Source organism: Pyxicephalus adspersus, chromosome W (assembly GCF_032062135.1).
Source record: "Pyxicephalus adspersus chromosome W, UCB_Pads_2.0, whole genome shotgun sequence".
NCBI classification, from domain to species: Eukaryota; Metazoa; Chordata; class Amphibia; order Anura; family Pyxicephalidae; genus Pyxicephalus; species Pyxicephalus adspersus.
In genome coordinates this window covers 140,214-151,320 of record NC_092870.1, presented here as the reverse complement: position 1 = coordinate 151,320, position 11,107 = coordinate 140,214, and positions in this window count along the sequence as shown.

Genomic DNA, 11,107 nt, shown 5'->3' with positions numbered 1-11,107 from the left:
CCCCCCCCCCCCTTAGCTTCATTCCCTTATTCCTCACCCCTCCCTCGTTTCATTTTCCCTTTCCTTTAAGAATTGTTTGTGTTTATATATTGTTATCTCTGTAAAAATTGTCAGTGATCAGTTGCTACATTACATTACATACATTTAGTGTTCTCATTTTTTCTCTTTGTATGATGCAATCTCTTTTTGTAATGTTTGACTGATTACTGAATAAAAAACAAAAAATAAAAAAAAACTATTATTGAATTGGCTTGAATCCAACACTATATTACAGTAAGTCCAAGTGTTTTTATCATAACTATAATCTTTTTGAATGTCCCGAGTCTTGCAGGGGTCGTTGCACCCTTTAGTATATATCTATATGCACTAAAAAGATATCTGGGCGAAACGTGTCTGGAGAGACCCCGTCCTCTGTCTCACAGTCTATATGCAAGTCTGTAAACCTACTTATTAAAATAATATAGTGTGGATAGAGTCCTCTAACATGCCAATCTGTAACATGATTCTACCATTGTTTTGAAGTTTTTTTGTACTGAATATTAATAAAAATACACTGTTTTTTTATACATAACTACCTCAAGTCTATGGTGCCTTTTGAAAAGCCTATCTTTCCTCTTCTTCCTTCTATGCATTATAATATGTTCTATTTTATTTTCTTTCTTGCAGACGTCCTCCAGTGACCTAGTGGAAAGTGCTCCTGATCCAACAACATCCACTCCAGTGACTTCCGGCCTCAGCTAAAAAAGGAGTCGGAAAAGAAAACAAGAGGAGCTGGAAAAGAAGCAAACTTTGCAGCAAGCTTTGGCCATACTCAGCCAAAAAGAGGATCAGTTTGATGCCTTTGACTTCAGCATTGCTGCAAAACTGCGGAAGATGGACCCAGAACAAGCATGTGCTGTGAAACTGATCGTCACCGATGTGGCCAACAAAGGGTTGATGAACCAAATAAACCCACACTACCCTATTTAACCCTTCCCCACTCCAAAGCAGCAGCCTCACCCTCCTCCTGTATCTAACTACCCTCCAGGCCACCAATATGAGCCTCACCACTGCCCTTCCTCAGTTCAGCCAAGTGACTAAAGTTTCGGTCATGAAAGCCACCAATATACAGATTTTTACCTTTAATGTGTCAAATTGCAGTTATGGTGCTGTTAACATTGTTATTTATCCCAGTGATAAACTTAATGTCCTGCAGAGATCTTCCAGAGAGATCTTCTAGTGGCAAGGTATTTTAGTGTGGCTATCAACCTCTGTGCAGCTGTTATGGACTTTCTCATGCAGGTATCTTGTTTCTTTAGAAAAGGTCCCACTGCTGCAGGTAATTTCTGGAAGCACACATCCGACATCCAAAGGTAATTTTTGTAGTCATCTGGGGATGTCAAGCGTAGTTCCCGTAGCAAATTCTCATGGTAAATTGTGTCTCGGTCAATCAACCAATCTTTACACCAAACCCTGCGCTTCTTCACAACTTGTCCTTGCACATCTTGCTCCTCACTTAGCACATACACCATAGCAAAAGCTACTTTCTTCTTCCTTGAGAGGGCTTGGAAAGGCATATTGAAGAGAGAGGTAAGTGAAGAGTCTGCCAGATGAACGTTCTTTGAAAATATGGGGATGCACAATACACAATTCATTATTGGAGTCTGCTATAGGCCCCCCAGTGCTAAGGAAAAATAGAGAATCAACTACTAGCACAGATAGAAAAAGCAGCAAAAAGTGGAAGTGTTTCAATCATGGGAGATTTCAACTATCCTGACATTGACTGGAGTAATGGCACTACAGGAACAGCAAAGGGATGAAATTTGTGAATTTAATACAAGATAATTTTATGGTACAATTTATAGAAGCCCCAACTAGAAATTATACTCTGCTGGACCTAGTTCTTTCTAACAATGCAGAGCTTATAACAAATGGGCATATAAAAGAGAATCTGGGTAATAGTGACTATTTCATTTAATGTAAGTTGTAAACAGGTAGCAAAATCAAGAAAGATAAAACCATTTGATTTTAAGAGCAAATTTTCCATTTTTAAGGGTGGCTCTCTGTGACTTGGACTGGGAGACGTTATTGTCCTCAAAGAACAGAAATGGGAATGTTTCAAGTCTGTTCTACAAAAGCACACTGAAAAATATATTCCAATGGGTAATAAGGGTAATAATGGGTATATATAATAAAGATTTCTTTGTATTGGACGCTATTTTGTATTGAATCCAATACAAAATTATCTGAATTTCCCGCCGCTTTTTGCATGGTAAATCCACCCCGAGTTACATTCGGGATTATGTGGCGCACAGCTGATGTTAAAAAAGCCATAAGGAACAAGAAAAGGGCATTCCAAAAATATAAAAATGAAGGATCACCTTCATCGTTTGATAACTATAAGGAATATATCAAAAGATTTAAAAAGGAGATCAAATGTGCAAAACTTCAAAACAAAAGACAGATTGGAAAGGAAAGTAAGTATCACAGATCCCTGCAGGTCCAGGGGATCTGTGCCTCCGTCAGTGCCACCCACCTTTCACTCCCTTGCTGTACCAAGGCATCATCTCCTCAGCTCACTTCCTGTTCCGGGTCATGTGACTCCCAGTCAGCTGCTCCACTACCTCAGAGCACTAGAGTGTTTCGCAGATGCGCTCACCCTGCTGGTGGAGATGTGAACACCACCAACTTCTAGTCTCCTGGACCCCCTCTGGTGGTAGGATAGGATGCAGCAGGTGACATGGCTCCACTCATCACAGGCCCTGCCCTTTAAAGGAAGTGAAGGGCAACAGGAAGTTGCCTGAACAAGGAGTTCCTTTGGCTATGCTTCCAGGTTCCCGTTTGTTTATTCTCTTGCTCCTGATTCTTTGTGTACCGACCTCGGCTTGACCCCAACTACTCCTGATCGCTGCCTGCCCTGACCTCTGGCTTGCCTGACTACTCTCTGCTCCTCGCTCTGGTACCACATCCTGGTCCTGCCTGTCAGCAGTCACCTGCCTCGGCGTGCACGGGGGCCACAACCTGGCAGTTGCCTGCAGCACAACATCCTCACCTCTAGAGGCTCTGGTGAAGACCAGGCAGCTGCTTAGACTCTGTGCCCTGTGCACGTCTCCATCAATTGAGCTGGTGACACAGAGGGTCCACCGTCCTGCCCTGCAGTACCGTGACAGTTTGTTCAGGCCAAGGACCCCGCCTACATTCCTCTGCCTGATTCCATGCAGGACCTGCATGAGCGGATTTAGAAACAGGAGTCTCTTCATATGAATGTTGTGGACTTCCTCCAGGGGTGTGATGAACGTCTGAATGAGCTCCAATCTGCCATCAACCAGTCTTCTACCTCTGCGACTGCAACTCCAGCACCTGTACCTAGGACTCCTGTACCCGCTACAGCTTCAGCCACCATGCCCCCATAATCAGCACTTCGGATTCCTACTCCTTTCCGCTACTCAGGTGACCCCAAGCTCTGTCGGGGGTTCATAACCCAATTTCAAATACAGCTGGACTTGCAGCCCTAGAATTTTCCCACAGAGCGAACCAAGGTGGCTTTTTTCATCTCCTTGTTGTTGGGGGAAGCCCTTGCTTCGGCTTCACCTCTCTGGGATGCCTTTCTACAGACCTTCCGCAAGGTCTATGAACCTGGCTGGACGTCTTCTGCGGCCTCAGAAATATTGGGCCTAGATCAAGCCTCCCTCTCAGTAGGCCAAGATGTGGTGAAGTTCCGAACCTTGGCGTCTAAATTGAATTGGGACAATGACGCCCTGGTGGCAGTTTTCTGGCAGGGGCTCTAAGCCCATATTAAAGATAAGCTTGCTGGTCGTGACCTTCCCCCTACTCTTGATGACCTGGTGTCTCTCTGTATCCGGTTTGATACTCACTTCCAGGACCGGGCTTGGGAAAGTCCAGCGACCTATTAAACTGGCTCCCACTTTCCAAAGACCCCCTTCTCCCAACAGTTGAGCCTATGCAAGTGGACTGTGCACGACTTAACCCAGAAAAGCAGACCTATCGCAAGCATCAGGACCTCTGTTTGTACTGTGCTGGGAAGGGCTACTACAAGCTATATTGCCCATTAAAGGTCCCAAACGCCAGTGCCTAGGGAAATAGGCAGACGGTTCCCTAGGCAAACCTATTACCTCTCCACCATCCAAAATAACGTTTCCTGTCTGCATGTGTGTACCCTCTCTCCATCCCTGAAACTAAGGCCATGTCTGATTATATTCAGGAGAATTTGGAGAGGGGCTTTATCCGCAAATCATGATCCCCAGCGATAGCCGAGTAATCTGCTTTTAAATGCCGCCCGGGTCCCGGCCACGCCGCTGTGCTATTATCAGTTAGATGTGATGCACCATGCAGGATTTCTGCATGGTGCATCAGATCTAACTGGTGATGGTGATGCGAGCAGCGATTTCCCGCTGGCATCCACCCCGGAATTTACTATAGCTGCTCGCAACACTCAGAGAATGTGACATCTCCATCTGCTTTTTTTTTTTTTTTTCAAAATGTTTTTATTAAATTTTTTCAAATATACAGAGACAAGTAAACAAGCAAAACCAGTAGGGTAACATGACACAAAAAAGGCTTGATTGTTCCTGACTGATTGCTGGAGACCACATGGCATCCAAAAGGCATCTCGCTGGCGCAAGCACTGTTTTGGAGGAATTTGAAAGCAGCGATAGTGATTTGGAGTCCCTTGTGGAATCGAGCGAAAGTGATTCACAAGGAAATTTGTCATCAGACAGAGAAAGTGAACTGAGCGACGATTCTGAACCTGAGGTCAGTGCTGTGCGCACATGGTGTCCTATAGACCTTGATGCCATGCTTGATGCCATACCATTGTTGCCGAGACAAACAGGTAAGCCGCTCTTGTGTTTGCTAACTTTTTGAAATTTTTTGCTAATTTTTTTTTACGCAAACATGTATGCTGCTCTGTGTTTGTTAACATATTACTTGCAACCTTCACCACACTATACAAACATATCCTAAAATACATTTTTTATTTTGTTTTATGCAGGTACGCTGGACAATAACAAGGTGCTCCCCACCTGAGGTTTGAAAGAAGCAGAAAGTGGGAACCTGTGACCAAGGATGACATTTGGCTGTTTTTGGGCTTGGTGATCCTGCAGGGAGTTCTGGGCAAACCTGTGCAGAAGAGCTACTGGTCCAAGAATAAAATGATTGCCACTCCATTCTTTGGCACAGTCATGCCAGAATACCGCTTTTCCCTCATAATATAAAGATATAATAAAGTACCTGCAAGAAAATTTGAGAAGAGTCTCAGATGATTCTACAAAATTTCCAGCAAACCTATGTGCCAGAAAGAGATATCAGCATTGACGAAAGTCTAATGGCTTACAAGGGGAGGCTCAGCTGGGTGCAGTGCATTGCGTCAAAGAGGGCATGATTTGGCATGAAAACGTATATGCTGTGCGAATCCTCATCTGGATCACAGTACTGTACACTGGAAAAGAGACAAAGTTAGACCCTAGATACAGCCATTATGGATTAGCAACATCTTCAGTGCTATCCCTCATTGAGCCATTGCTAGATCAGGGCTATTGTGTAACAACTGACAATTTCTACACCTCTCCTGAGCTTTACGAGTTCCTTCTGCAACACAGAACAGATGCCTATGGAATCATTAGGGCTAACCGGCGCAACCTGCCATCACTGTATGCAAAAGGGAAGCTGAAGACAGGAGAAATCGTTGCCTGGCAGAAAGGCAAGATGATGGCCCTGAGATGGCGTGACAAGAAAGATGTGTGCCTGATGAGTACTGTCCATGATGCCTCCACCGTTCTGGTAAACACAAAACGTGGGAAAGAAGTGATGAAGCCACAGGTGGTGACTGACTACAACAACACCATGGGAGGTGTCGACAGAGGAGACCAAGCCATGACATTCTACCCTGTGATGTGGAAACAGCAAAGGAAGTACTACAAAAAAATCTTCAGGCATCTTGTTGAGCAGTGCCTATGGAATGCCTACATTCTCCGCACAGAAAAAATTGTCAGAGGCCTGTGAATCATTCAGACTTCATTTTGCAGGTTTCCAAATCCATAGTCAAAAACCACCAAACACCATCAGTGGCTATGAATAGACCTGGACGTCGTGCTTCCACCCTTGTCAACCCAGGACGCCTGACCGGTCGTCACTTCATTGAATACATCCCACCAACCCAGAGAAAGGCAGCACCTACAAAGATGTGCGTGGTTTGTTGCTCAAAGACCGATGACAGAGGAAAGAAGAAACGCAAGGAAACCAGGTTCTACTGTCCTGACTGTGATGTTGGACTTTGTGCAGCACCCTGCTTCAAAATCTACCACACCCCGGATGTCTACTAAAAATGTAAATATTTTTTTTTCTAAAATCTGCATTTAATTTTATTTATAGTAATAATAATATTTATTTTATTATTATTTATCAATATTATTGCTCCCTTGTTTGGAAAATTTCAGTGAGAAATTTTTAATAAGTTTTTTTTTTTAAATAATTACATTGTTGTGGTCTATTATTTCATTATTTTTTATAATTAGGATTTATAATTATTATAATATAATTTATGATTATAATATATAAATAAATATAATTATTATACTTGGGAGTTAATCATAAGATTCTAAAAGTAATTGAAGGGAATGGTTGGAGAAATTTAGACACATGAGTTCTCAAAATGTGCCAGTGTTTCTTTAAAATATTCAAAATTTATTTATGTTGGTTGTTGTATGTCATTATCATCCTGACTAGAGTGTCTGGGATGATGTGTTTTTTCTCCTTTATTAGCCATACTCCATTTTTTTTCTTAGCAATATAGTATGCTTTAAGGATGTTCCCACTATACCCTCTATTCAATAAGCGGTTTTGTAAACCTTTGGCCTCCAACTCAAAATCTACTTAAGTAGTGCAGTTTCATCTTAGTCTGATGTATTGACTGGTGGGTATGCTTCTTTTGAGGGGCTCTAGATGAGCACTGTGATATTGCAGGATTGTATTGCCTGCCGTTCCTTTTCTATAGAGAGAAGTCCTCACAGTTTGTTCCTCAGAGATATAAAGGCAAGTATCCAAAAATGGTATCTTGGTTTTACTAGATGACTTGGTAAATTTGAGATTAAATATATTTATTTGTAGATTGTTGAAAAATCATTCAACAGATTTTCAGGGCCTGACCAAATAAGGAAAATATCATCTATATACCTTAGCCATAAATTGATGTAGGGAAGGTATTTAACATATAAAGGGTTAAAGAGGAGTTGTTGTTCCTACTCGCCTAAATAAAGGTTTGCGCCACTGGCCTAAAGGCCTTCTTATTGAAGAAGGCCTTTGCATCAGAGCCTGCCCTGGTTCGCCCTGACACCTCTCAGCCCTTCTTTTTAGAGGTGGACGCTTCCTCTGTTGGAGTGGGCGCAGTTCTTTCCCAGAAGAATGCGGCAGGTAAGCTGAGGTCCTGTGGTTTCTTCTCTAAGAAGTTCTCGCCTGCTGAGAGGAACTACTCCCTCGGAGACTGCAAGCTTTTTGCGGTCAAACTCGCCTTAGAGGAATGGCGCCACTTACTAGAGGGAGCTCGGCATCCTGTAACCATCTACACTGACCACAAGAACCTACAGTATTTACAGTCAGCACAACGCTTGAATCCTCATCAAGCCTGGTGGGCACTCTTCTTCGCCCAGTTTGATTTCATTCACAAATCGTCCAGGTTCCAAAAATAATAAAGCTGATGCCCTTTCTGCTCCTTTGAAAAGGAAGACCCAGAAACAGAACCCACCTTTGTTATCGACCCTGCTCGAATCATGCTAATGGCTCCAGTCCGGCTGGACCAAATTCCCCCCAGGAAATCATTTGTGAAAAAGAGCCAGTGCCCTGCAGTCCTTCAATGGGGGCATGCTTCCAAGGTTGCTGGTCACCACGGGCAACACAGAACTTTAGACTTCATCAATCGTAAATATTGGTGGCCAAATTTGAAGCAGGATGTCTGTGACTTTGTGGCTGCTTGCACTGAGTGTGCTCGGCACAAGGTGCCTTGCAGATCACCCTCCGGTCCTTAGCAGCCACTTCTAACCCCCGAACTACCATTGACTCTTATCTCCATGGATTTTATAACTGATTTCCCGTCTTCTAATGGGTTCACCACAATATGGGTTGTGGTAGATAGATTTTCTGAAATGGTCAATTTTATTCCCCTTCCTGGTCTTCCTACTGCTTCCACTTTGGCTAAAATCTTCCTCAAGGAAGTCATCCGTCTGCATGGATTACCCATTACACATAGTGTCGGACCGTGAAGTGCAGTTCACTTCTCGCTTCTGGTGAGCCCTTTGTTGCCTGTTGGACATCAAACTGGACTTCTCCTCGGCCTACCACCCCCAGTCTAACGGGCAAACAGAGCGGACCAACCAATCCCTGGAACAGTTTCTCCGCATGTACATCAACTCGCAGCAAAGGAATTGATCTGACCTATTGCCTTGGGCTGACTTGGCTCACAACAATAGCTCCAATGAGTCCACAGGTCACAGCCCTTTCTTAATTGTCTCCAGCCATCACCCCAAGCTCCCAGCTCCTGTCCCCACACTGTCTGATGTTCCAGCTGCAGCTGCTACTGTTGACCACTTTCAGCAGCTTGGACTTTAAAGTGCTCCCCTCTACGCTACAAGAAATGGGCTGACAAGAAAAGATCCCCGGCACCTCAGTTTTCCTCTGGTGATAAGGTCTGGCTTTCTACTTAAAATATTCAGTTACGGATGCCATCTCCCAAGTTGGCTCCACGTTTCATTGGTCCTTTTCCCATCCTGTCTCAGATTATTCCAGTCATGTACAAGTTGAAACTGCCTCCTTCTCTAAAAACCCATAATTCCTTTCACGTTTCACTCCTTAAACCGGTTATTCTCGATAGGTTCTCTAAGAAGATTATACCCCCTGGACCTGTCCCTGCTGCTTCAGAAGAAGAAGATGAAGTACAACAGATTTTGGACTCAATACTTATCCGGGGATCATTGCAATATCTGGTGCATTGGAAAGGCTACGGCCCTGAAGGCTACGGCCCTACGGCTCCCAGTCTTCCACGCCAAGTTTCCCCACAAGCATTTGACACAGTACCTCACAGACTGTTGATATGCAAGTTGGGGTCATTAGGTTTAGAAATGTCAATCTGTAAATGGATAGAGAACTGCTTTAACCACCCCCAGCATTCTAATTATGTCCCTGTAATGCGTCTGGGCACACAAACCACAACCAACTCCAGATATCCTTCAATCAGGCTTTAATAAATGTCATAAAGCACAACAAGGGTTAAGTCCAAATAAGCAAAGTGCAAGAGGGTAAGGCAAAGACAGGTCAAGAACAATCCAAGGTCAGGGCTGGCAGCAGGCAGAATGGTCATTAACAATCCGAGGTCAGGGCAGGCAGAGTTCAAGCATAATCAGCTTCAGACCAGGTCGCTATGGAGATGACAAAAGGAGATAAATTTAAACCAACACAAGGATGCACCCAAGCACACTGTGTTCACAGAGGCTTATAGCGGGCAATGGTGTGCAGGACAGGCTCTCCTTAAATGGCCAGAGTGACCAATGACCTTGCGCCACCTGGCACCGTCTGATAGGAGACTAACTGGATCCCCTGTGGCCGATTGGCCGCAGGGAATTCAAACTAACTATGTCCCGCGGCGAGGCAGCCGAGTGCCACGCCCTCGGGGGGTACAAGAGGGACGCACGGTAGCATGCGCACCTCTTCCCACAGCACCCCTAGGACGTGCAGTACTTTGCACATGCAAAGGAGTGCTGAGAGCAGGACTTTCAGTAACCACGTCCGAAGGGATGCCGTCTGGCTGAACAGTAGTTTGGCCAGGATGGATCCCTCCGCCTGCAGAGAGGGACACACTGCGAGCAGAGCAGCAGCCTCGGCCATGCTGCCTGCTACAGCGGTGTCTCCCTCCGTGGCTGGGATCCCCAGGACAGCCGCGGGCTCGCAGGACGGGTAAGTTCCTTACAGTCCCTATTTCTATGCAAAAAGCATTAGAATTTTTTGCATGGAAATTTATTTTACATTGTAGGCATATAATTATTAGGCATAAAATTGTCCAATAATTAATAAATTTATTAATAAAAAAAAATGTAATTTACCACATGGCTGCCCAATCAAACAATACATCCAGGTCTGCTTGTAGATTATAGACATCCTGTATGGACTTGATTCCATTACATAGTTTTGGTGCCATCTGCAAACACAGAAATGGTACTTTTAACCCCAAACTCTATATAATTTATAAAGATGTTTAACAGTAAAGGTCCCAACACTGAACCCTGGGATATACCACTAATAACCTTAAGACTATTCAGAGTATGAATCATTAATTACAACTCTCTGGATCCTATCTTTAAGCCAGTTCTCTATCCATTTACAGATTGACTTTTCTAAACCTATCGACGCTAACTTGCATATTAACCATCTGTGGGGTACAGTGTCAAATGCTTTAGCAAAGTTCAAGCACACTATATCAACTGCTATTTCACTGTCTACCTGTTTACTTCCTCAAAAAAGAGAGTACATTTGTTTGACAACTTCTGTCTTTCTTGAAGCCATGGTGACTATCACTTATAAAATTATTTTCTAGCAGAAACTCCTCTATGTGGTTCTTTATCAAAGTCTCCAAGACCTTTCCAACTATGGACGTTAAACTAATGGGTCTGTAGTTACCTGGTAATGACTTTGCTCCCTTTTTGAAGCACAATTGCCTTATGCCAATCCATCGGTACCTTGCCAGTGACTAAAGAGTCTCTAAAATTTAGACATGGATTTAGAAATGATGTCATCAGGTCCTGGTGCTTTGTCAACCTTACATTTTTCCCAGCTGTTTCTCAGTCATATCCATTTTATATCATTGTGACTCATTTAAGACAGTGACATTGCTATTATGAATTTGGACTTTGATTTGGGCTCTGCCATTTTCCTTTGTGTACACATAGCTAAAAAAAGAGTGTTTTGTAAATCTGCCTTGTCTTTATCCCCGGTTTACCAACCCAGCGACATCCTTTAAGGGGCCTACATGCTCAGATCTGATCTTTTTGCTATTAATACATATTTGAAAATTTTTTGGGGGTTTGCCTTACTTTCCTTTGCAATCGGTCAATTGTTTTGAAGTTTT